Genomic DNA, 27532 nt, shown 5'->3' with positions numbered 1-27532 from the left:
TCTCACCAAACATGCTTGCCCTTTCGGCTGTGGGGCATTATAATCCAACGATTAATCGCACTATTCATTGAAAAAAGTAGCAAAAGAGTTGGCGGTGGACGGTGATGACTAGCGGTCTTCCCTCTAGTCTTATACTGCTAAATTAGGAACAGCTAGCGCAAATAGCGCTCATGCAGTTTTGCGCGAAATTCAAATGGTAGTGTAATGCATCACGAATTTTTGCGTAATTATTAAGTCAACTACAGTTTGGATATTTTAGAAATATTTTCATAAGCAAACCCACAAATTGTTCAGGACTATATTAACTATCCGGTTTCAAACAAAAGATTACCTTAATTTTATATCTATTTCCAAAGCTTATCTGTTCATCAAGTATTATAATTTGTGGTTGAGAACAAATCTAAACAATGGGCTATTTGTACAGCGACCGCAAACTTTCTCTCTGCTCTATTAGAAGTTAAATCTTACAGCAAATGCAAGCTTATCAAATCTGAAACATGCGACGCAATTCTCCGTCAAACGTTATCTGGCAACATGACAGACAATACACATTTAACAACAGTTTAAGGACGAGAACAGAGCCCTCTGAAAATAAATTGTGGGTTTTTTTTTTATATATATATATATATATATATATATAAAACTTTGAAAAATACGTAATTTTGTTTAATACTGAAAACAATAATTTTCTTATATCACGTCTTATTTACTATCTCTAATTTCTCAAGAGTTATTTTTTTTATGATTGGAGAAAAACTCCCCAGCAAAATGAAAATTATCAAAAATTCATAGTTTTACAGCAACCTATATGAACACCCCCGTCACACCAAACATGCTCGCCCTTTCAGCTGTGGGGGCGTTATAATGTGCAGTCAATCCCACTATTCGTTAGTAAAAGAGTAGCCCAAGAGTTGGCGATGGATTGCGATGATTAGCTGCCTTCCCTCTAAGTCTTACGCTGCTAAATTAGTGACGGCTAGCGCGGATAGTCTTCGTGTAGCTTTGCGCGAAATTCAAAACAAACCAAACTATATGAACCTGGTGGCCAAGTTTAAGATAATAACAAGAAGAAATAAACTCGTATCGAACCTATATATTCAGGTACACATAGGGGAGACATATAGGCTCCAGGGTATGTAGGTGGCATAGCAACCCCAAGTCCGAATACTAGTCCCTTCGTGTTAGGTTTGGTGACAATCGGTCTAGCGCTTCGCCAGTTATAAGTGGACACGCACACAGTCAAGTAATGGGCTTAGATTACGTAGGCAATTTTAGAACATTTAATGCAATGAACGATGAACTGAAACAGCGGAAACGGAAATGATTAACTGCGTAACAAGAAAGTGTTCAAAAGGTAAGATAAATAAAAGAAGGTATCCATCTATTTATCTACCTTATTGGTCAATATAACATAAGCTGCATAGTTCTTGTTTGGAATTTCGCGCAAAGCTACACGAGGCTGTCTGCGCTAGCCGTCCCTAATTTAGCAGTGTAAGACTAGAGGGAAGGCAGGTAGTTATCACCACCCACCGCCAACTCTTGGGATAATCTTTTACCAACTAATAATGGGATTGACTGACACATTATGACGCCCCTACGGTTGAAAGGATGAGAATGTTTGGCGTGACGGGGATATGAAACTGTGACCCTCGGATTATGAGTCGAGTGCCTTAACCACCTGGCCATATCGGGCCAGGGCAATATTTTGATTATATATAGGTAGTGTGTAATCCAATCTTTGTATGTCCCTGCACCAAACCTTTCGCACGTCAAGCATGTAGCGTTATGTATTATCAATCGTTTGAGTCTATTTTTACACCTTCCTGGCACAAACATTTGCATACAAAAAATTGTGTTCGGTAAGGCACATTCGTCGCATGGTGGCAGCACAAAAACTAGTATTCCAAAAACTCACACACTGACAAGTTAGAATTCTTTAAAACTGAATTAATGCGAGAAGGTAAGTACTTGGAGTTCCATCAAGAATAACGTTTTTTCTTCTACTTCTGAAATATAAAAATAAGTGGTACTAAGCCCTGTGAAACTATCACATTTACATAATACATATACATAAGTGGTACTAAGCCCTGTGAAACTATCACATTTACATAATACATATACAGGCTAAGTGGTACTAAGCCCTGTGAAACTATCACATTTACATAATACATCTACAGGCTAAGTGGAACTAAGTCCTGTGAAACTATCACATTTACATAATACATCTACAGGCTAAGTGGTACTAAGCCCTGTAAAACTATCACATTTACATAATACATCTACAGGCTAAGTGGTACTAAGTCCTGTGAAACTATCACATTTACATAATACATCTACAGGCTAAGTGGTACTAAGAAACTATCACATTTACATAATACATCTACCCTAAGTGAAACTATCACATTTACATAATACATCTACAGGCTAAGTGGTACTAAGCCCTGTAAAACTATCACATTTACATAATACATCTACAGGCTGAGTGATACTAAGCCCTGTGAAACTATCACATTTACATAATACATCTACAGGCTGAGTGATACTAAGCCCTGTGAAACTATCACATTTACATAATACATCTACAGGCTAAGTGGTACTAAGCCCTGTCAAACTATCACATTTACGTAATACATCTACAGGCAGTCTCTCAAGTAAAGGTCGATTTTATCAAAATGTTTTCAATAGAAATAGCTCCTATTCACAAGCATAAACAATATTCCAACAATACTTCTGTGAGGAATACCAACTAAATTAGCCTAAGGTGCCTTAAAAACATATTTATAGAGAAAAGTCGAATAACACTAGTTTTGTCTAAACATCTGAGCTGGAAATGAAGATTCAGTTTCACATTCCACTCAAAGACACGTTTTAGGTTTGTTTTTTTATAATTTCTACTCCAGGGAATTGGAAAGCACAGTTTACGCTAGGATTCCGAAAGATGGCGCTGCGAAGTGCCTTTTTTATTATTGACACATAATACGGTTTTAAAAATGACGTAGCAGCACATCACATATTTGTAGAAGCGACAAGTTAGTATAGGCAGACATCTCCTTCACACCTGCATACAGAGAGAGCCAGCCCTAGGCAAATATTGTGGCCTGTATGGTAATTGTAATGTCAATTTTGCCGTATCTTGGAGAGGACGTCCTGAGGAGGGACACACGTTACCCACCCCAAGAGCCCTGCCTGCATGGGTGCAAATCGTGATAGGTGAGATCAATGTCACATTCTTAGGGATACGATTCGTATATTTTAGTAATGTTTGTTTGTTTTTGAATTTCGCGCAAAGCTACACGAGGGCTATCTGCGCTACCCATCCCTAATTTAGCAGTGTAAGACCACCCACCAACAACTCTTGGGCTACTCTTTTACCAAAGAATAGTGGGATTAACCGTTACATTATAACGCCCCCAAGGCTGAAAGGGCGAACATATTTGGTGCGACGGAGATTCGAACCCGCGACACTCAGATGACGAGTCGAACGCCTTAACCACCTGGCCATGCCGGACCCTAAATTTTAGTAAGACAGTAACTTATTTAAAAGTCCGTGAAAGTAATATAACGTAACAGGCAAACACCAACCTTTTAATTACGGTGCACAGAAAACAACATCATGTGAACATGGAATGTCAGGTGAGTTTCCATAACAAAAAATAATGGAATGGGAAAAGTCTGGCAGCATTACCTTTATAATTCCTAGCAATATATTTCCTTACGTAACCTAAATTAAGGTGGAAAAATAGTTGACACGGGATATACAAAACAATTGGGAATTTGCAAACCTGCATTTCAGAAAGGGAGGAAACAAGTCTGGAGATACTATATATATTTACCGAAACTACAAATCACTACTGTCTCCACGATGACGTAACATTACATTTGGTACAGTCAAAATATGGATTTGTAGTTTGATTAAATAACGTTTACAGTATCTTTTCTTACTTTATATATAATGCACAACAAAGATAAAATATATGCATAATCTAAGACACAATCCCTACTAAGAGCATATAAAATATTACCAGCAGAGAATTGTAAAGCATCGCTTTAAATAACTCTTCGTGTCTTTTGAAGTAATTATTCTACGAATGCGTGTAATAAAATGTAATATTACGTGTATTTCTTTTTTCTTTTTATTACTCCTTAATTTCGTAGGCAATGTATGGATTAGATCCCGAAAGATACCGATTGTATAGTGTACAAAGCATTGAGTATCGACGTGCCGCAGTCATCTAATAGCTGGTAATCCCTCTTTCACCCTGTACTTAAGCTTTTTAAAAGAACACAATGTTCGTAAGAAAGCTAACTTTTAGGGGTAATGGTAACATTGTTAACACTAATGTTACTTTTTAGTTTGTGTGAAATACAGAACAAACCGACTTTTCAATACCTCTACGACCCTCACAGTGACTTATTTAGTATTCTATAAAGGGTTAAGGTACAATATACCAAGCTGCTGTTTTACTTGTAGGTTGACAAGAGAGTACTAATGAGAATTATGATCAGGCTGGTTTACGTTGATTTTATTTTCCTTGTAAGTCTAACATGCGTGGTTTGATACGTGTATAGCCTTAACTGTAAATGTTTTGAAGTAATGTTTGAACTGGATCTTTACTGGTTAAGAAACGTTCAGTTACAGTCTTCTGTAATTCTTAGCGATCTTTATTATGAACCATTAATGTAGTTCATGATAAAGCTTCCCACGCGGCAAAAATGAAAGTTTCACAAATTATTCAGTAGTATAGCGATAGATGTCTCTGTTGTATTCAGTGTTGGAAGATTACGAACGCTTCGTCACAAAACGTCAAAAACGACCATTTATATACTGGGACAACGAACTCGCTAAACAAAACCGGTTTACGAAAATTATACAGGAGTGTAGTCGAAAAGACATTTTGTTTAAAAACTTGGAACAGCTTCTTGGAAATACAATTAATACTAATAAAAGCAAATAACTTTCAAGCAGACATACAAATTTTGTAGGATTTACCTCAAAATATCCATATACGCTAAGCCTAATTGTCAACAAAATGTTTCTACAACATTGTGTAGTCGAAAAGACATTTTGTTTAAAAACTTGGAACAGCTTCTTGGAAATACAATTAATACTAATAAAAGCAAATAACTTTCAAGTAGACATACAAATTTTGTAGGATTTACCCAAAATATCCATATACGCTAAGCCTAATTGTCAACAAAATGTTTCTACAACGTGTAAGCTTTTTTTTTTTTTTTTTAGTTGTTGTCCTTCCAAGAGGTGTATATGAATCTGTTAAAGGAAAGATGTCCCTGCCAGAGTTGGTTTTATATATTATTAATAAAAAATAAAAACAGAAGTACATGAACAAATAACTTACTTAATATAATGAACGAGCATAAAAAATATAAACAATATCACATGTGGAAAGGAGTGGCACGCGTTCTATAAGATATTTTAAAGGCATCGGGCCACACAATGAGACAGAGAATCCCTAACTTATACATCAACTAAAACCAAAATTAAACCAGCATAACGGAAGACCTTTATACCTATACTAATTAATAACCTAACATCCAACTGCATCGCCCCCTACAATCTCGTACCCGTTTATACTCTCGTCCCTAAGATATGTGTCCGGCAACGGTCAGTTACAAACTCTTCTATTAACCTGAAGATGACCTAGGAAGGTCGAAACATTGTGCTCTCCTTATCAATAAAAGTGTCAATACCTATACAACCTGTTCTGAGATATTTTTTATTTCAAGCGAGTTTCTTGTCATCAAGAATGAGACAATTATGTCCCCCGCTCCCTTGTCTTTTAAATATTTAAAGACGGCCCGGCATGGCCAAGCATGTTAAGGTGTTCGACTCGTAATCCGAGAGTCGCGGGTTTGAATCCCGGTCGCACCAAACATGTTCGCCCTTTCAGCCGTGGGGGCGCTATAATTTTACGATCAATCCAACTATTCGTTAGTAAAAGAGTAGTCCAAGAGTTGGTGGTGGGTGGTGATGACTAGGTGGCTTCCCTCTAGTCTTACACTGCTAAATTAGGGACGGCTAGAGCAGATAGCCCTCGAGTACCTTTGCGCGAAATTTAAAACAAACAAACAAAATATTTAAAATATTTTGGTTCACTCGAAAACACCACAATTCAACTGAAACATGCGATTACTTGTAAATTAATTATTTTCGATGTAAATTTTAAAATTGTTTTTGTTATTCTTTTGTGGTTAGGTTTCCTTATAAGTGCATGGAAACAACTTCAATTCGTAAATTTTGTATTTATCGACAGTATTTTTGTACTACAACCAAATACAGTTCTGTCCAGGAGTAATTATTGTATCTTGCTTTGTGCTTTCGAAAAATATACCGAGTCGAATTACAAGCTAAGCCTTTCTGGAAGAAGTAACACAGAATAAGTGCATATCATATATTTCTCCTTTGTTACATATACATCTCTTGCAGCTGTCCATTGATAGACAATCATTTCATTTTACTTTTGAAGAATGTGTTAGTAGACAAAACAAAAAACCGACACGTCTACCAATATTACGACACTGAGATCTACCTTTATACAACGATCCATGGAGAGGAAATCTGATGTTTACAGTTGACTAAACTTAACAATTCCACAGCTACGACACCCACACGATTCGGCTCGCGATGTCAGGTACACGAGGCGGCAGATATATAGCAATATTAAAAGCTAATAAAGTTATTTAACCTTCACAGTATTGTTACAGTAATGGTATTACATCAATATTTTAAACTAATTGTTAAAACTGCTATAGTTTTCCAAAGCCAACACAGAGTTAACTGCCAAGCTAACCCTGAGTACAGCTGTTGGCAGGAGGATACGCAGCCAATAGTATTCCTGTCTTTGTTGATCCACCCCTTAGATCGGTTTTACACAATTTTTACACCTTTATGTGTAATTTTCACAACTGGCACAAAGTTGAGTTAATTTCTCCCTGTTAAAACTCGAATTCATATTAATATTACTAATTGTTACTAATATTATCTTCACTGGTTTGTGACACCAGCTGCTTCACCCCTCACACACGCTGTAGGTTTGTTATATACGCTTCTTGTACATATCGGACCCCCAGAATAGTCGAGACTATTGCGACATCAAATATAAACTGAACATTTGCGTCAATAAGGGTTAAAAACAGTAGCACCGAATAATAAGGCAATTCTATAGAGTTTATTAGTACGGTCACTCGCATGCTTCTATTTAAACTGCATAACGTAACCCTATACGGCTCGTAAAAGTGGCTCGTGCTGCACGTGGTAGTTGTTCTGTTACCTATTGTGGCCTCCTGTTCGCGTGCTTAGAAAACAGAAGTAAAGATGAGACAACGTTCAGCTCGTCCTTGACCCCTTCATACAATCAAGCTTTGAGAACATTAAAATAAGATAATTTTGAATTTGACCGCTAGGGTTGAAAAGTATTTTCTATTATTATAAAAATATAAGCAAGATTACACATTTCGTGTATATCGGACTTAGCTACACCACATGGTGTGATTAAGTGCATTAAAAATTATTGCGTTTTAACAGAATACTGGACAAATACATTCGTCAATTCCTCTTTCCACCGAATATAAATATAGCGTTAAAACCATTCTTAACAAACGTCCGGCTAGGGATAATAATAATAAAAAACATTAATGTTTTAGAATGGAGAAAAAAACGTTGAAATTATAAAAATTATAAACTTTTAGTTTTGCTGCATTAGGAATTGGATGGGGATCTTACAGCTTAAATAATACTGTTGTTGTTTTTAGTTTGTTTCTGAATTTCACGCAAAGCTACTCAAGGGCTATCTTGGGCTACTCTTTTACCAACGAATAGTGTGATTGACAGTGACGTTATAACGCACCCATGGGTGAAAGGGCGAGCATGTTTGGTGTGACGGGGATTCGAACCCGCGACCCCCAGATTACGAGTCGAACGCCTTAACCCACTTGAACATGCCTGGCCCCGAAACGATACCATATGCGCATGTGAGCTAAAAGTCCAGGTTAGTTGATAACGTTAGCATTCAATTAGACATCTCCATTCACAGCTACTGACCGGAAGGAAGAAAACAAGCAGTACTCGCTACCACAAAGGGTTTGGTCCAGTTGACTGTACAAACTAAGAAAACTATTGACTATCACGTGGTAATTCGGTCACTGCAGATGGTGCGGAGCGCGTTCAATAATAGCACACCTCGAATTTTTGGGCTGTTAGATCCACAACACATGGACTATTTACTAAGTAACGCCTACCCACCCCTCTTCCCTCTTTAAATGCATGGCCAAGCGCAAAAGGCGTGCGACTCGTCGCGGGTTCGCGCCCGCGTCGCGCTAAACATGCTCGCCCTCCCAGCCGTGGGGGTGTATAATGTTACGGTCAATCCCACTATTCGTTGGTAAAAGAGTAGCCCAAGGGTTAGCGGTGGGTGGTGATGACTAGCTGCCTTCCCTCTAGTCTTACACTGCAAAATTAAGGACGGCTAGCGTAGGTGGCCCTATTGTAGCTATGCGCGAAATTCAAAAACCAAAACAATTCATTAAAACATGCATAGGTTTCAAATCCAGTCCATTTTCTGTCGTGTTTTGTAAGTTAAAGTAAAATAAACTGTATCAGGAAGTTTACAAATGTTTTATTCAGTAAAATTCGGTCTTGTTGATGAAGTCAGTGAATTACGTTATATCCCGCAGCATCAACAATACTCGTGTTAATTAAACGAATAATGCGAGTGTTCTAAGTCTTAAATCAAATAACCGTTTTCATGAATTAACCTAAACTGGAACAGCAGCTTAAAAAATAAATCCAATCAGAATGTAGTTACAGTCTGAAGGAAGATTATTAATTGCTAAAAAAAAAAATGAATTGGGGCATTATATTGTCTTCTCGAAAGCGATTTGTCGAGTTTTTGCTTCATTTTCTGAGAAAGAAGAATCGCTAATAACCACGCTTGAGTAAAACAATTTCGAAACACTTTTCCATAAGCAAATGGAGTCCTCAACAGTCACCAAACCGGTAATATAATCATGAAGCGACACCGGACTGTTACATTTTATAACAGGTAGGGAAGTTATATTGCTAAATTGGAGTTAGAAAACTGCCTGTTCTAAAAGAGCATAGTTTGTTCATGTGTCCAACGAACATGCGTGGATAGTATTACCTATTACATGATAAATTATCTCGGACGAGTCTCCGATTTGTGTGTGTGTGTGTGTGTGTGTGTGTGTTTTCTTATAGCAAAGCCACATCGAGCTATCTGCTGTGCCCACCGAGGGGAATTGAACCCCTGAATTTAGAGTTGTAAATCCGTAGACTTACCGCTGTACTAGCGGGATGTTATCCGATTTGTTATGTTACGCATTATGATTTCAAAAAGCTGGAAAGTTTAATTTAGAAGTTAATTAAAATTCAATATATATATCAAATTTATCTCTGACAACAAAATTGATACACAACTATCTTAACACAAATATATTTTAAATATACAAAAAATACAATTTATAATAACAGTTATTGCAAATAATTATTTAGATACAAAACATTTGCAAACTCACAAACAATATTTATTCTTCTACCTGTTCTGAAACGGAATATTTTATCAACGGACCAGACCGACGATCGACTTAATTTTATGTTGAAAGACTGACACACTTGACCGGAATGCAAGCTAGCTCTATTCTTTACACGAGAGTTTTCCCCTACGACAATATCTAACGTCTATATATACTAACGTCCGAAGCTAATTTACTGAAGTTCGTGATGTTCGAAATATATAAAAGTTCCTGGTCAAATATCTGTAGTTTGCTGATTAATAAGCACTTGTCACAATTATAGCTTCCGAGATTTATTATATAGTGACTGTAGCTACTGAACAATATTCTATAACTGTCTCTCGGTGCCTTGCGATGGCTAGCTTTTATAGTCATTAAGTGAGATTCTGAAAAGTGCAACAATATTTGAAGATACGCTAACAACCACATTGTCGATTGCTACAATCTAGAATCTTCTACAAACTTCGAAAGCAGGCCGAACTTGCGCAGTACACAATAATATACATTACCCGCATTCAAATGATACAAACGTAATGTTAAATGTATAACAGTAAATCCGTCACTCCTCACTCCTTAGACTTAGAGAATTAAAAATAGTCTAAAGCCAATTTTTAATTATTGTGCACACACACTGATAACAATATATTTAAAACAATATAGTGTCAAACAATTATACAATTTCAAAATCTTGACAGTACATAACACAATAAATAACCTTATGATCATAAAACTACATTGCACGTGAAAGTGTTTAAATACAAATATTATTTCATTAAATAATTTATCATTATCACATTAGAAAAGGTCTAATGTATAAATTAAACAACTTAAATAGCATTAAAAATAGTAATGGCTTTTAAAAAACTAAAAACATCTCCAAGGTGGACCATGTCATCATTGCCAATAACACTGTCTAACATTATGGATAAACCTTGAGACAAAACATGTTTAAAATGGTGCCATCGTTTAGAGTCGTAACGACGGTAAGACAGTAAAATGTGGCTTATTGTGATCCGAGTGTTATACAGACAACACATTGGAACATCAGTTCCAAATAAAAGAAAACGATGAGTTAAAAAACTGACCAATGCGCAGTCTAGTTAGAACAACTTCCTCTTTCTGATCCTTACAGAAGCAAGACGGCCAAAATCCAATAGAGAGTTTTATTTGGAAAAGCTTGCTTTTACGTTGCTCACTGCAAGTCGACTGCCAACTGGCACGGAGCCTTGAATACAGGACCATAGTCCATGTATGGAACAGGCACAGCAGTGATAGTGCCAGAGCAGCCAGATTTAACTGTAGTGTAGACGAGCTTGTTCCAGCGAATACCAACGTGGCATAGTATCCAGAAGAAGTGAATAGAAGTAGATGTTAAATAGAAATGGGCCAGTCGGTTTTGGATGTCGGCGAGGACAGGGTGTGAACTAACATGAAGTGATTCCAGGGCCAGTAGAGAACTAAGTGAGTCAGTATAAATAGTGCAGTTTGAGTACTGCTTAACTTCAATGTTATCCAGGGCAAGAGAAATTACATACAATTCAGCAGTGAACACAGAAGCTGTAGAGTAGCTCTGCACACAACTACCGAACTACAACAAACCATGGCAGAGCCCACACAGTTACCTGATTTTGAACCATCTGTATAAATAGGAATAGAAGGATGGTTTGAAAGGATGTTCAGCAAATAACAGACAGTATTTTCCAATCAGGAGTGTCTACTTTTCTCAGATGACTTAAAGAAAGGTCACATTTGGGGATTGTAAGAAGCCAAAATGGAATGGGATGACCAGTGCATGCAGCAATGTTATCCAAGAGCACACCCAGTTCACCCAACTAAGTGTGGATACGAAGGCCAAAAGAGTAATAGCAGATCGTCTGTTCTGAAAAAAATATGGTCCACTGAGGAAGGATGTGAAAGTTGTCGACATAGAGCCCGTTTACAACAATAAGAGGAAATTGTTCAGTGCTGGCATTAATCTTTATATTGAAAAGTGTGACACTCAAAACACAGCTCTGATGGACTCCAAGTTCCTGTATAAAAGAACTGGAAAGTGTCGAACCCACACGAGCTTGGAATCGCCTGTCCATTAAAAAATATTATATAAAATGGGCAAATGGCCACGTGACCCATATATATGGAGGTCTCGCAAAATGCCATACCTCTACGTTGAATCATAAGCCTTCTCAATGTCAATAAAATCTTGTATCTCGTATTGATACAAGATGTTGTCGTTTGAGAAAGGCTGCTCTGATTGACGTTTCAAGTCGAAGCAGGGTGGGCGAGAAGAAGTTGTTTGATTCGAGGAACCAAACAAGACAAAGATTAACCATTTTCTCTGAGGTCTTACAGGTACAGCTCGTCAAAGTAATTGGACGGTAATTTGAAGGAATCTTGGGATCCTTCCCAGGATTATAGAAAGGTAGGACAATAGCCCGAAACCAGGCATCAGGCAAAACATTCTCCTGCCAGATCGGGTTAAAAGCAATCGGAAGAATAGCAAAAGAAGACAGACGGCGCAATATTTTGTAGTGTACTTCATTAGATCCAACCAATGTACTGCCAGACCATTGAAGGGCCAGTTTGAGTTCCACAAGTGTAAAGCGACGATTGTAATCATAGAGACAATCAGCTTGAAAGGAAAGAGGTGATCGCTCTGCTCAAGTCTTGATGGCTAAGGAAGAGGATGAAACAGAAGTGCTAAACACCTGGCAAAAGCTTACACCTAGAGTATCGGCGATGCTCTGGGTATCAGCTACTTCCTGGCCAGAGAACAAGATTGAGAGGGAGACAGAATTATATTGCCCACTGACCTTTCGAATCTTGTCCTATATAACTTTGAAACTGGTGATAGAAGATATGCTAGTTGTGAACTTAATTCGAGAATCCTTCTCGCTTTGACGTTTTACCTACCAAACATGTGCAGAGGCCTGCTGAAAAGCGATGCAGTTAGCCCGTTTTTGAGCCTTCTGTGCCATGTGGCAGGCAGGATTTCACCATGGACGGGAATATTGTGGAAAACGTGTCGAAGTTTTAGGAATACTTTGAGCAGCTGTCTGTATAATACAGTCAGTTACTGCTGCCCTACAGTCATCCACTGATGGCTTACATACGATGGCAAGATCAAGTTCTGCGAGAGCAGTGAAAAGAACCAGTTTGCTTGATCCAGCTTCCATTGGGTCACGCGGGTCGATTGGCAACAACCACAGCCAGTATCTCTAAAAACTGTAGGAAAATAATCACGGCCCAGTGGGTAACTGTCAACCCTCTAAGAAAAGTAAGGGAAAAGTGAAGGGGAGCAAATTTAGAGATCAACAGCAGTTACGGACTGACTAGGTGCATAAAAATAAGTAGAAGAGCCAGTATTGAAAAGATAAAGGTTGTGATCAGAGAGCATATGCTCTATGGAGCGACCCCTCCCATCAACATCAGCACTTCCCCAGAGGGGATGATGTCCATTAAAGTCCTCCAGGATTAAAAAGGGAGACGGCAACTGTTCAATGAGAGCATCAAGGTCTGATTGATTATAGGTCTCTAGGCGACAGGAATAGAGAACAAATAGTGATGGTATGATCCAAGGAAACACGGATGGCTTCGGCCTCCAAGGATGCGTCGAGTGGCAAAGACAGGGTGGGTACATGCTGATCAATCAACAGTGGCACCACTACAAGACTCACAAATGGAAACACAAGAAAATATACACCATTAGAACACAATAATACCACAGCACAAACAACCAAAGAAAAAGCCGAAACATTCAAACAACAACTTCAAAACACGTTTAAAACACATAACGACCCAGACATGAACGTGTAGTTTTATAACAAAGTAAACAACTTCATAACGAATAACAGTGACTATCTGAACAACTTTTCCCAGTCAACTTAAATAACTATCAAATCAACAACACAAACGAATACATAAACACAAAGCTAACAAACACAATTTCCGCACAAGAACTCATGGGAGCAATAACTAACACAAAAAATAAACATCCAGGAGAAGATGGTATGCAAGTCATCCTTCTTAAAACATGCACTCCGAAATTATTTGAACATTTCACAGCAATTTTTAATTTATCATTATATTCTGGATATATCACGGTTTCTTGGAAGCATGCAAACGTATTAATGTTTCATAAAGAAGGAAAGCTAGCCAATAGCCCAAATAGCTACCGACCAGTCAGTCTGATCAGCTGTGTAGGCAAAATTCTTGAGAGAATAATCAATAACAGACTGTCCACATTCCTGGAGATAACATCAAAATTACCAGAAGAACAAAATGGATTAAGAAAACTCAGACAAACAACAGACCATTTATTCAAAAATAACCGAAGCAATTGTTGATAGTTTTAATAAACGAGAATGCACTGTCGCTTGCTTTATCGATATTGAGAAGGCATTCGACATTGTATGATATAACGGTCTCCGGTTCCGAATGCAAGAAATGGAACTACCGCAGAGAGCTATTCGCTGGCTATCTAACTTTTTGAAAAACAGAATATATAGAGTTAATGTTGAAGGGACCTTCTCAGAGTGTTTTACTCCAGAAGCTGGTGCCTCTCAAGGAGGGATGGTTAACATTATCCTATTCATCATGTACGTGAATAACATGCCTCTAAAAGATCCAAATAATGGATACTTCTCACATTTCGCAGACGACATTGCTGTCTGGAAAGTTCACCAACACCAACAACAGCAGCCACAAACATACAACCACAATTAAATAGAATAAGTGAATATTGCCAAAAATATAGAATCAAAATAAACACAACTAGTTGTATTCACAACGTTAACTAAACATAAACAAGTACAATCATAGATCTATATGAATAGAGCACTCCTTTAGGCTGCTACATCTGCAACATTTTTAGGGCTTACATTTGACTTAAAACTAATATGGATAAACCACATAAATAATATTAGAACAAAACTTTGGTAAATAAAAAACTATGCTAGGAGTCTAACTGGTAAAAACAGTGGAGCAACAGCAGGTAACATCATAAAAAATATATAAAACATACATTAGACCCGTCATTGACTATACAGCCCCTGGATGGACAAATGTAAGTAAAAAATTACTTCAAACAAAACTACAAACAATACAAAATACATTACTCACAAAAGTACCAAGAACAACATCATATGAATTCATACATAAATACGCACACATAGAAACAATAGCAAACAGACTCCTACATAGTACAATAAATTATTTTGACAAAAATTGGAGAAAAAATAAGCTAGTAAGCGAACTTGACAGATACTCTATACATGATGAGGATAATACTAAACACCTTTCCCCAGTGAATATACATTTTCAAAATAATAAAAAAGCCACCTATAAACTAGACTCCACATTAGTTTAGTGGTTAATTACTAAACATTGAAAGGGTTTTTTATGTAAATGATTTATAGTTAATACCTAACTAATGAAAGTGTAAATAATTATGGAACTATAAATGAAATGATGTATTTGCACCAAGTGTATATGCAGATAGTACATGGACATTGCCCTGAAAGGTTCTTGAGTAAGTGTGGGTTACTCTGGCCCTCGTGTACCATACATAAATACACTTGACAGTTGTAAAACTAAAATATGAAGATAGGAGGAAGAAGTTAACGAAACCTGACCCTCCTGGATATATAAACATCAATACCCAAATAACGAAACCTGACCCTCCTGGGTATATAAAAATCAATACCCAAATACCCATGAGAGGGAGAGAGTGATCCCTGATGAGTTTCTATCACTTGCTTAACAGTCTATTGTAACGTAGAGGTAACACATCTACATGTATGTACTCTCTACTCTCATACTATTACAGCCTAAACAAAACATGGAATTGTTTATATTGGTTCATCAGTTGTCCAGTTACTTCCAGGTTACAAACCCATTTATAAAATACCACTCCCAGTTCGCCTCTAAAGAAGGGTCCACTTTTAGAAAGTGATCCGATTATAGGAGGGTTTCTTGATCTACGTAGACCTATTTACAAGAGAAATTCAGAGCAAAAACCTTTGCACCTTATTTTCTTAATGATTCCAGTAGAGAGTTAACATTCTAAAAAACAAAGAAAATATACGTATTAACGTTACAAGAACCAACGTATACCGACTGGTTATCCACACGTTAAGTTCTTGATGCAAGTATTACAAGTTTACAGCACCGGTAACAACAGTATTTAGTAGCAGTAAGTGATAATTCATGTTGAAAATAAAAACAAATAATTGAGTGTAGTGAAAGTGTCTTGTGTTATAATCAAAATACGGACCGACTATGCGAGAAAAAGTAAAAACTGAACTAACCCTAAAGATATATATATCTCATTACGGCTAGTATCGGTATTAACATTAACTTTTACTAATAAAGCAGAGAACAACGTTTGAACTTTCTTAGGTCATCTTCAAGTTAATAACCATACCAGCCGTCCCGGGATAATATTTTTAATTCAAGTGGGTTTCTCGTCATCACGAACTGACTAGCCCTATTATACATCAAGAGACAAGTGGTTCGAACACCGCGTTAGACAAAAATATTTTCCACAAAAACAAATAAATAAAAGTGTTCAACACAAAGATGAACAGATGGACAACCACGCAGACGGTCAGTTGAAGGTGCCCTTAACGCTTTCGGAAACATGACGTCACAGGAGGAGAGCGCGAAACCATTCTCTGCCCCCCCCTTTATTACCGTCGCAAAGAATCGTAGGAAAATGAAATGCATGGATAGTAGGAGGTAATATAAGGTTTTGGTATAATGTTTACATGATTTAATCCAATATCGCTCTTCCATTAACATTAACTACACGTCACGTGCACAGTTTCAAGGACTTCTCGTCACTGATTCTTTGACTTCACCTTCCAAGAAAACAGTTCAAGGCAAGCCTGAGTCATACAAAATAAACTCACGTATATGGGTGGAAGATACAGCAACACGACTGGAGTCATGCTACAAGCAACATACAAGGTAGGAGGCGCCACAATACCTAGAAAGGCTGTTTAGGCGAAACTGCTAATACCGTTATGGTAATTATATACACAAAAACAGACCAGTGCCAACAAATCCACCTGTTGCTTTACGAAAACAAGAGGGAATCGTCAGTAGCCGCAGCACTTAAAATTCGTTTAGGCAGGGTTGGAGTAAATTAATCTATGAAACTTTAGTCGTGAACACAGAATCAATCGGATTTTATCTTACGAGTCAAAAACTATAATTAAATCTCAAGTCAGTTAAAAGATGGCGCTATGAGATGAAAGTTTGTAGTTGGAAAACAAACTCGAGATCCGCGAGACCCACTTGAAGTAAAAATGTATCTCAAGACGGCTGGTACAGGTATTAAAACTTATTAATAACCTAAAGATGAGTCTGTGTGTGTTTTTCTTATAACAAAGCCACATCGGGCTATCTGCTCAGCCCACCGAGGGGAATCGAACACCTGATTTTAGCGTTGTAAATCCGGAGACATACCACTGTACTAGCGGGGAGCGACCTAAAAATGACCTATGAAGGTTGGAACGTTCTTCTCTACTTTATTGTAATAAAAGTTTCAATACCCATACTAACAGTCTTGAGACACAAAACGAAGATCCATTCTAGAGCCGCCATGCCGTGGTTACAATCACAACATTTCATCATCAATTGTTTAGCAAGTTCATACCCGAATCATCCCAGTATCTTACAAATAACTAAGTGGTTTCCTCGCCTATATTTATACCGAAGTGATGCATTTTAGCAACTACCTCTAGTACAACTTTGTAAATGAATACCGTATTGCAACCACATTGTATGAAACAGTTAACTATTCAGGTTACTAAACATAAACTTTAGAAAATGGATTATTCATGTTTCGTGGAACATTAAATCTTTCCGTAAATCACTCCGAAATCTCATAATACCTAAATCACATGAAAGCCGAATATTTTAGGAAATCTAAATCCTGCAGAAGTTGATTCGTTCAATTGTGCGATCACAAATTATTTAAATTACTTAGCATAGCAAAAAATGCTTGTTCTGGAATTAGCATGACCTCCTGTTAAAAGGAAATACCGACTGTCTTTCAAATGTAAAAGCATGTATATTTTATTGATAGCAAACGCAAAGCGGAAGGCATGAAAAAAACAAACAAACACTCAAGTTTATTAAACCGACAGAAATAGGTAACACGTACTTTTAGGGCCACTTTTTACTGTCACCTAAATAAAATCTAGCAAAACGTCCAAATGGTGCTGATAAAATTGAGACTAAGAAGGTTTTGTTTTATCCAGCCTCTAGTAAATTAATCTTCTACAAATTGGATTCGCAAGGATGCTTCTAATTGGTTCTTATACCAAAAGGGGTAAAAAAACACATTATAACTTATTTCACACCATCTATTAATTTTCTGAGAATCCGACCATAATATTCTTATATCATCTGAAATACTATTATTATTACCCAATACTGTTTTTCGTGAGAAAATAAACGGGTATAAGAAACAATTAGATGGACAATTCCAGTTTTAATCACACGCAGTTACAATACTTGGAAGAGTTATTACTAACAAAATGCTTTTTAAAATGGTGAATAAAAAAGAATCAAAGTGGCAGGAGTGCTATTATTAAACACAATTTTACTTTCCACACTTGGCACGTTGCCAATTTAAAAATCGTCATCGCTTATTATCAGTATTCAATCATTCTCCGTAGTTTCTATTGGGTGGTTGATTTTAAGAAGCGAAGCCATGCCACTTCAGCACAAGGGCTTTCTGTGCAATTAATTCTGAACTAATGTTACATTTTTATATTTGTTTGCTTGTTCGAAGTTAACCACAAATCTTCACAATGGGCTATCCGTGCCCTGTCCAGCACGGGTGTCGAAACTCGGTTTGTAGCTCTTCTACTGCACCTATGACCCAAAAATGCGGATTGCGATTTTGTTTTGAGCAAAGGGATGTGAATAATTGACCCTTGAACCCACAGTCCGGTATGCTACGCTTGACCTTTAGCATTTTGTGCATTCATGACTCCAATCGCCGGTAACGTACTGCGAACCACGAACCCTCGGATTATGCAGTCCGAGTATAGTGACCATTAGATCTCGCGACCCGTAGTTTTTATTAACCTTTTGTATCTATTTATATCCCACAGAACTCGCAATCTTTCTGTACGATCATTATACAACTCCTCTTCCTTCACGTGAACTTACGTCTTTAAAAATTCAAAGACTTCCGTTTTTTACTAAAACTCTTAATTTAAGCCCTAACCTAGGTTTAACATTAAGGTTTTCTTAACGTTTAACGGTTCTTGTGATCAGTGTTATTGTTAATATATCTTAAAATGGGCTGTAGATGCAAGATCACAAGAGTCCGAAAAACCACGTTCCCAATTTAATCTATTACACATTAAATTACTTTAAGACTAGTTCCCAATTGAATTTTCGTCGAGAATTCAAAACGATATGTATGCATTGTTTCGGCCATATTGCCGTCTCTCTATACCAATCAATAACGAACGTTTTTGGAAAAGTATCTAAGGAGAGGAATTTTATTAACATGTCTGGAGATAAAAAAAAAAACTTCTATACGAAAACATTTTAAAATTAGACAAGGTGTTTGGTCTTAAAAATAAAAACTAATTCAAAGATTTCCGTGAAGAACCAAGTTCCACTAAAAACTACTAAGAAACACCACAAACAGCAAATAAAATAATGTATCTCAAAATGGTCTATGATTAAAAGCAAAGCTTACCTTTTACTGAATCTTAGGCCTGATTTTCCCGATGGAAGTCTGGCAGATAAAATCTGTGCTAACCCTAACCAACAGACTGTTCAACCTACACCCGGGCGGATTTAGAGAAATCTCAGGTGTGGTTTGGTGATCTTTGTAGAAGTGGTGACGTTACATCCCTGCACGTGGGATTGGACTAGTTATTTCTCACTTTCACAAAGAAAAACGAAATAACCAAAATCAAAGCTGTCTACTGACCCACTGGTGACGCCGACTTCTCGCTACCCACAGTCGACTGCGTTTAAGACATGGCGGAGTGGTAACAGCAAAACCGGTCGGACTATAACCAAGTATAAGCCACCATCATGCTTTTTCCCTTCCGGTGCCATTACACCCCTCCCCCCTCTTCCTGACACGTTCTTTCCCTACCTTATTCTCTCAGTTCACCAGGTGAGTGGCTGATGCACAACGCCATTTGGATTTTTCTGACTAAGAGCCAATCAGAACATGAATTAGACTCGGCTTTCAAGCCATTGCCTACGGCATAGGTCACGTGAGTTTATGACTATCTAAGGGAGTGATGTGTTGGAATTACCGTGTTCATCCACATGACGACTCTTTTATTTTTTCTGTAAGCTAAGAAATAATTAAATAGTCGAAAATATTGAAATAAAAAATGAAACTTGCAACAGCCACCAGGGAAACTGATATTATAACAGGAAGGTAAGTGTAAGATCAACAGAACACATATTAATAAGTATGTTTTCAATTTAAGTGTACGAGTCCCATAAATTGCCTCAAATCCTATTTTTAAGGTGTACAAAGGTGAGACATCTCGAACATTAGTATAACTCTCTAGTATAACTGGATATGATATTGTTTTTGTTGTTTTTTCCAACATGGGTGCTGCCGATGAGACAGTGATAAGTTTCATGAACTTACAAAGCTGACCCATCATGGCCAGATGGTTAAGGCACTCGATTCGTAATCTGATGGTCGCGGGTTCGAATCCCTGTCGCATCAAACATGCTCGCCCTTTCAGCTGTAGGGACGTTATAATATGATGGTCAATCCTATTATTCGTTGGTAAAAGAGTAGCCCAAGAGTTGGCGGTGGGTGATGATGACCAGTTGCCTTCCCTCTAGTCTTACACTGCAAAATTATGGACGGCTTAGCGCAGATAATCCTCGTGCAGCTTTGCACGAAATTCAATAAACAAACAAAATAAACTTACAAAACTAAACTCGGGGTTCGAGTCCTTTCAGTGTAAGGAATGCAAGAAGGAAACAACAAGAATTTTGCAATATGTATATTAACATTTTCACATGCTTTTGTCACACAACAGAATATAGAATGAAAATAATACACATAAATATAACCCAAATAAGTACAAAACAGTATATTTATTTCCAAATATTAGTGGACCACGAAGTTAGCATATACATTTGTTTATTTGTAATTAATTATTTATATGTATATTTTTCTGTTTTAGAAATAAAAAGTGATATGTACTTTTAGGGTTTGAAAACGAAACCAAATTAGAAATTTTCATTCCAACATCTACATTTAGAATTTTGTTTGTTTGTTTTGAATTTCGCGCAAAGCTACACGAGTGCTGTCTGCGCTAGCCGTCCCTAATTTAGCAGTGTAAGACTAGAGGGAAGGCAGCCAGTCATCACCACCCACCGCCAACTCTTGGACTACTCTTTCAACAACGAATAGTGGGATTGACCGTCACATCATAACGCCCCCACGACTGAAAGGGCTTGCATGTTTGGTGCGATCGGGCTTCGAACCCGCGACCCTCGGATTACGATTCGAACGCCTTAACCCACCTGGCCGTGCCGGGCCCCTACATTCAGAAAATTTCCATCTCTTGTTCTCTTGCGTCAAAATCTTAGTCCAACTAACTGTTCGTTAAAAAAACGTTGTCGACACCTTTAATATTGTTGCATAATTATGATATATGTATACACGTTAATTAACGATGTTAGAAAAACGCGTAGGTTCAAAATATTCATTACAGACAACAACAAAAAAAGAAAAAAAATTGTATCACGAGCGCTCTCGAAAGCTGGATCTTTCTTGATTACGGCTCCCCAGTGGCTCAGCGGTATGTCTGCGGACTTACAACGCTAAAAACCGGGTTTCGATACCCGTGGTGGGCAGAGCACAGATAGCCCATTGTGTAGCTTTGTGCTTAATTCAAAACAAATTCTTGATTATGGGCAAATTACGAATGTGTAAGTTGAGTGAAATGTAAGACAGATATGGTGACGTCATGGTGAACGTCTTTAAGGTATTAATAACTTTAGTTTTCAGAGAACCAGAAATACTTTTAATCCCTATATCTTGATATATGTTTTATGGCTTCAATTTTCAGCTTATCAGTTGCACTAAGGCTGTGGAACAAACAGCAAATTTACTTTTCTTATTCATTAAAAAAGAAATCCATGCGTGTTCTGATGTTGTTATGAAAAGTGTATTTGTTCAAGACAAGTTGAAGATCATTTCAATTTAACTAAATGTAATCTTCCCAATTTTATAAATATCAACATTTTTTTCGAACGAAATAAGGACCCAACTTACATTTCGTTCTTTCCCGTTTCTTCTAACGAAGACTTCGTCTTTTTTCTCCAAAAAAAAGACAAATAAAAGTGTAAAGTGTCTCAAAAGTCAATTTTAACACCAATAACACTCAAAAGTGTTCCACATTTTTAATGTACCCTTATGAATCTACAAACAATTTGCAGTACAGAGAAGGAAAAAAATGATCCCATACCCGAGGTTGATTCTAACAAGAACTGAAAACATATTCCAGTTATTACGATTTGATTTGAATATATTAATTATACACCATATCCTACGCTGTAAATATCATACCTAGACGCCACGCCTACTAGATTTTCAACTAATAGAAAGAAATATGTATTTATACTTAACAAGATTAGAAAAAGAAATTTTGGTGCCATGTTTGTTTGTAAGTTACCTTTCTATTTTTATACTGACTGGGTGTTACTTGTCAAACAAACCTTAACGTGGTCCTTAAGGTGTGTCATAATAAACACTATGTACCAGGCTTCAGAACGTCTGATGTCGGAATTTTGTAATTTTTGGTTCCAATTTTAAACTAATTTAATAACAGACCAGCTGCACATAAGAACAAAAATATCTGAACATGGCAAAAGAATCTAATTTTATTTTTCGTGTCCAATTATGTAAAGTCTCAACTCGTTTTCTCGTAGTTGGAAAGAAGAGAAAAACTAAAAAAAAAAAAACTCAAAACATATTCATGAATTTCATTAGACAGGATCAATATTCACGATTTTTTTTATAATCTAAAAACACTGTACAATAAAGTGAAAGAATGATTTAACACTTTAAAATACACAGGCTTAATAAAGTGTATTTTTTCTCCAGTATCTTATCGTATATTAGGATGCAAGTTACTAAATCACTTGGAACTTTTTTCTCTCTCTTCTTATGAGATTAACGTGATTGATACACCAAATATTAAATTGATTTGAAAAGAAAGAGCTAATTTTATACATTTAATTGGCAGTATGTACTTGTGGCTCTGGAGAAAACGGAAAATACATCTTTTATAATCATTTTCCCTCCTGGTAACTGAAAAACAAGTCCACGCGTGTTTTGGAACGATTGAGGTAATGTATTTATTGTGAATATCCTACCCGCCATGCCCTCAGAACTAACTTATATGAGTATAGATGTCGCGACAGGCGGGTCTGTTTTTACAGATCATTTAATAATGTTGACTCTAGTTTGCATTGTAACAGTGCATTGATTCACGTATCCTCCTTGTCAGGTACATGAGACATATTTCCGGTGTAAAGGGTATTTTTGTGTGACAAATGCCTCATGTAGGTTACACTTGTCATTATAGAGGTCGGTTATGCAGTGTAGGTGTCTCCCTCTATATCCAGTTCCGGAACTAGTGACGTATTTCACAAATTAAAATGATGTCAGGATTTGTTTTTCAATTATTTAAAAATTTCATATTTTTTTAAATTTTCTTATTTTCTCGAAATTCAAAACAAACCAAACTAAAAATACAAACACAATTTAAATTACCTCTTGTGAAAAAATATAACGAACCAATACGGGAAAGGAGGGGGTAAAATACTTGAATATAAGCCTGTTCTGTCGTTTCGTTTGTAAGTTACAGCTCATAACTATGTAACGAGCCATGTGCGTTGGGCATACCGCGGAGATTCAGCCATGAATTTGAGCGTTATATTCCCAAGAGCTCACCTCTGATTCATTGGAGGTCATCTACTGAGTTATTGTTTTGAATAAAAGCAATCAGATATAAAGACACCCAACGCAACTTTCGACAGTACTTACAAATGCGAGCCAGGTGTGGCCCAGTCTTTAGGGTACCGAACTGTTAATTCGAGGGTCCATAGTTTGCGTCTTGTTGCAAAGTGTGAGAGAAACATTATGTGCCACCTATTGGAACCGTGATTACGTCACATGAATGACTGTCGAAATAAACTACTGATCTTAACAAAACCAAATAAATAAAACTTGGAAGGTATTTGGTTTTTTAAAAGAAAAAATTGCACTTTTCTAAACTCGGGTGTGTAGGGATATTATTATCCTTCCATAGAGAGATTTGGCAGATGCGTGGTGGTCCGTAAGGCAGAGATAAGACCACAGACTGGTGACGAAAACATTGACGAGAACAAGCTAGACAACAGTACTTGATAAACCACTTCTCAATGAACACTCTATAAACAGGGTAACCTAGTAGCTGTGATCTATAGATTCATTTACGTTGTTGGGATCAGAAAATCCAAGAGCGCCGCGAAAATTGTTGTATGTGGGGGAGATCCCAGAGAAAACCGACTTTAACAGGACAGACATATCAATCTTCACGAGGGTTATCTAATTTGATAGGCTGTAAGGAAGGAAACTGGTCAACAGCGCTTGTCGCCAATTCTTAGACTACTGTATCGAATAGTGAGATTTGACTATTACGATTTTATTGCATCGATGGCCAATAGGGCAGATTCACAATTTGGTATTTAACCGATGGGTCACGCCCAATCTCTAACATGTGATACTACACGTGCATTGTTTTATTAACAAGGTGGATAAGATTACCATCGCCGCCCTAAAGTACATTGTCGCATAAGAAGGTTAGTTTTCATTGTACTCGGAAATATTGGCGCATTGAACAAAACCAGTACCTCATGAGTAAGAGTCAGGTTAGAGACCTCTGGGGTTCAGGTAGAGCCGTCTCTAATTTTGAACCCCTTACCAAAGAGAATTACCTACATAGTAGCACCCGTCAACCCTTGCATTTGTTCGACATTAAAACGAGAAATGGAGCTGACTGTCGCTATTACAATGCATCCACAATTTAAAAGTCGGAACATATTTAACAGAATCATGGCTCGAACCTTGGACTTTGATTCTTAACCCAACAGGCCAACTAACCGACAAGCGTGATCTATATATATAAAAAGAGAGAGAGAGACACTAATCGGGTTTTACACAATATTTTTGTTTAATTTCACTATCAACGGTTGTTATTGTTTGTTGTTTTTTTGGGGAAAATCACTTGGTGTTCACGAGCTGAAAATTACAAAAAACAAAAATCAAGATACAGGAAACTGATATATTTGTCTGCAGCCTTCAACACGTGACTAGAAAAGTAAAGCAAAACAACGAAATAATAATAAATTACATTTTTCATTTGTAAGTTAATAGTTTTGGATACGGTTTACAATACGAATAGAATAGAAACGGAATCTACACATACCCCCTCTTAGCACGCACAGATATTCATTCATACGGACCTCATCTTAAATGTTGTTAATTCTAAACGTTTTCTGCGTCATGCAAGTCGTGTCGTTTTCGGTCCATTTATGTACACCATCAGCTGATTCTTGTTTGTTTATAATGTCACGCAAAGCTATTCCTGATTTTGGATAGACTAGAGACAAGACAGGAATACAGCACCACCCACTGCAAACTCTTTGCCAATGAAAAGTGTGATTCACCACACATCATAATTTCGTTCCACCCCCGCTGATATTGATCCGAATCCACGAGTCTGAGACAGAGAGTAGATTGTCCAAACCACCAGACCACGAGAATAGAGCAACTTAATTTTCTTCCAATATAGTTCCCCACCATGACAAGCTATATCCATATATTTAATATCAAAAGGAGAGACTTGAATTCTTGGGCCCGGCATGGCCAAGCGTGTTAAGGCGTTCGACTCGTAATCCGAGGGTCGCGGGCTCGAATCGCGGTCGCACCAAACATGCTCGCCCTTTCAGCCGTGGGGACGTTATAATGTTACGGTCAATCCCACTATTCGTTGGTAAAAAGAGTAGCCCAAGAGTTGGCGGTAGGTGATGATGACTAGCTGCCTTTCCTCTAGTCTTACACTGCTAAATTACGGACGGTTAGCGCAGATAGCCCTCGAGTAGCTTTGCGTGAAATTCAAAACAAAAAAAAGACTTGAACTCCTGAGGAATTTAATAATTATGACAGATTGAGGAAGTTCGTCAAGGGTCACCTGGTGCTGTTACTTGCACAAGGTTCGTATTTGAATTGTCAATGTTAGATGGTAGGTTGTTTAGTAATTGAGCTGAATAGGAAGGCAGTGGCTAGACCGTGCTTGTTTTCACGTGGCCTCTATTGTTTTTGAAATCCACACATATATCAAGATGTAAATTAGTGTAAGGAGAAGATTTTCAGGTCTACTCACATCTTTTGTTTTTTTAAGTTACAATGGAAGTGCTTCAAGAAACGAAAAAATACTGGCCCTGCACCAAAGCTATTGGCCCGGCATGGCCAGGTGGTTACGACACTCGACTCGAAATCTGAGGGTCGCGGGCTCAAATTACTGTCACACTAAATGTGCTCACTCTTTCAGCCGTGTGGTCGTTATAATGTTAAGTCAATCTAACTATTCCTTGGTAAAAGAGTAGCCCAAGAGTTGGCGGTGAGTGATGATGACTAGCTGCCTCTCCTCTAGTCTGACACTGCTTGATTAGAAACGGCTAGTGCAAATAGCCTTCGTGTAGCTTGCAAACAAGCAATCAAACATTAAATGGATTGCACTATACACGGGTTACAATTATTGTACGACTTCACAAAGAAAATAAAGTTTAACATGAGCAATTAGTTGAAGAAAAAGTAATAAATGGTCTTATTTAGCAACAGTTGAACTCCATATAAATCAGTACAAGACAGCCTAAAAGATGACCTTAGCAGCCACCAGTAGTGGAACCCCCACAATTTGAAATTAATATGTCCTTAAGACAAAACGATAACTCCATGAAGCAAATTATCAAAATGGAACTGATCCAGAAACGTATTTCTAACTGGCTAGAAACCTAAGTTTATTTAAATAAATTGTCATCTTTTTCTAGTGACAAATTAATATATAAAACTACACGTTATTATTATTGTTAGAAATTTGCAGAAATAGCTTTAGTGATGTGTGTTCCTTCCCCTTCCCCAAGTGGCACAGTGTTATACCTGCAGACTTAAAACGCTATAAACCGGGTTTTTATACCCGTGGTGCGCAGAGCACAGGTAGCCCATTGTGTAGCTTTTTGCTCAGCTCCAAACAAATAGCTCCACGTGTGGTACCCAGTACTGGCCCTCGAGCCGTTTTTAGTACGTCCATAACGCTGTCACTCGAGTATTTACTAACAACGAAATTGTTCTCCTAACCTGCTTGTAATGTTTAAAATTACCGAATAATAACGTTCTTCTGGTTTACGAAGAACTGCTGATTTTGTCATATCTTATTACATTTTAAACCTGTAAGTGTTTCATTCTACACCAAGTTCACACCAGTTCACACTGTTTTCCCAGGAAAGCCAATCTGTTCCAGCGAAACTCGTGAAACTTTTTTTTTTTTTTATGAATAATTTACCCAATTTAAATCAAACTTTCTGTTTCTCCAAATAACACTACGCCACTAACAAAAGTGCCCCGGGCACATACTAAGTACCGCACGGCATCCTTACGCGTAAACGAGGGCTTGAAGGGATTTATAATTTTAGCCCAGGGCATAGCTTCTTTTTTATATATACAAATTTCAGAATGGCAGAAGAGTGTTGTTAAAATAATACAACCCTTGTGGAGTGCGGATATCCTTCAAAAAAGAACGCGTTTGTTCCACCTCTGTCCAGGTTACCGAACCTCCACAACGAAGAAGAATCGAGTTGGGCTTTGTAACGTTTCGACTGAGTGCTTATTTTAAGAGGAAAGAGGGCGTTGTCTTCGACA

At 37.4% G+C, this 27532-nt stretch overlaps 1 protein-coding gene across 1 annotated transcript in view; it reads right to left on the bottom strand.

Annotated features, from left to right (window-relative positions):
• The window catches only part of LOC143248683 (ATP-binding cassette sub-family G member 8-like), a 50560-nt gene extending 31005 nt beyond the window's left edge, over window positions 1-19555 (bottom strand). The window contains exon 1 of the mRNA XM_076497292.1: window positions 19274-19555. The gene's annotated coding sequence lies outside the window, so the exon portion shown is untranslated. The remainder of the gene's footprint in view (window positions 1-19273) is intronic.
• Between the last annotated feature and the right edge of the window lie 7977 nt (window positions 19556-27532).

Source organism: Tachypleus tridentatus, chromosome 4, assembly GCF_004210375.1.
Source record: "Tachypleus tridentatus isolate NWPU-2018 chromosome 4, ASM421037v1, whole genome shotgun sequence".
Lineage (NCBI taxonomy): Eukaryota > Metazoa > Arthropoda > Merostomata > Xiphosura > Limulidae > Tachypleus > Tachypleus tridentatus.
This window is presented reverse-complemented; position numbering and strand designations above follow the sequence as displayed.